Raw genomic sequence first — 984 nt, forward strand, 5'->3', positions numbered from 1 at the left:
TTTTTGAGATGGAGTCTCGCTTGTCGTTCAGGCTGGAGTGCAGTGGCGCAATCTCTGTTCACTGCAACCTCTGCCTCTTGGGTACAAGCAATTCTCCTGCTTCAGCCTCCCGAGTAGCTGGGATCACAGGTGTGTCCACCATGTCCGGCTACATTTTGTATTTTTAGTAGAGACAGGGTTTCATCATGTTGGCCAGGCTGGTCTCAAACTCTTGACCTTGTGATCCGCCTGCCTTGGCCTCCCAAAGTGCTGGGATTACAGGTGTGAGCCACTCTGCCCGGCCCAGATATTATTATTGTTTTTGTTACTTATTATTGCAAAGATTCTCTCCCAGTTTATGGCTTATCTTTTCATTCTCTTAAGTGCCTTTTCTTTTTTCCCCAAGACGAAGTCTTGCTGTGTTGCCCTAGCTGGAGTGCGGTGGTGCGATCTCTGCTCACTGAAACTTCTGCCTCCATGGTTCAAGCGATTCTCCCACCTCAGTCTCCTGAGTAGCTGGCATTACAGGTGCCCGCCACCATGCCAAGCTAATTTTTATATTTTTAGTAGAGACTGGGTTTCACCATGTTGGCCAGGCTGGTCTCGAACTCCTGACCTCAAGTGATCCTCCTGCCTTGGCCTCCCAAAATGCTGGCATTACAGGCGTGAGCCACCGTGCCCAGCCTAGCCCACATATATTTTAGAAACAGTATATTGATTTGTATTCTACTCCCTTTCTAAAATCACTTATCAGTTCTTGGAACATTTTTGTAGCTTTCATCGGATATTCTACACATAGATGATCGTGTCCTCTGTGAAAAGAGACAGTTTTACTTATCCCTGGGAGGGGAAATTGTCTGTTTCTCCATCTTGGAAGCAGGATTCCTCCATACAATTACGTTTTTGTTTTCCACTTTCAGCAAAATCAGTCTTTTGGCTACAAGAAATAATCGATACTTTCAGGGCTTACCTGCGAATATTCCTGGTTCCCAGATTGTGACATGC

The sequence above is a fragment of the Mandrillus leucophaeus genome, unplaced genomic scaffold, assembly GCF_000951045.1.
Source record: "Mandrillus leucophaeus isolate KB7577 unplaced genomic scaffold, Mleu.le_1.0 Scaffold24, whole genome shotgun sequence".
Taxonomy (NCBI): Eukaryota; Metazoa; Chordata; class Mammalia; order Primates; family Cercopithecidae; genus Mandrillus; species Mandrillus leucophaeus.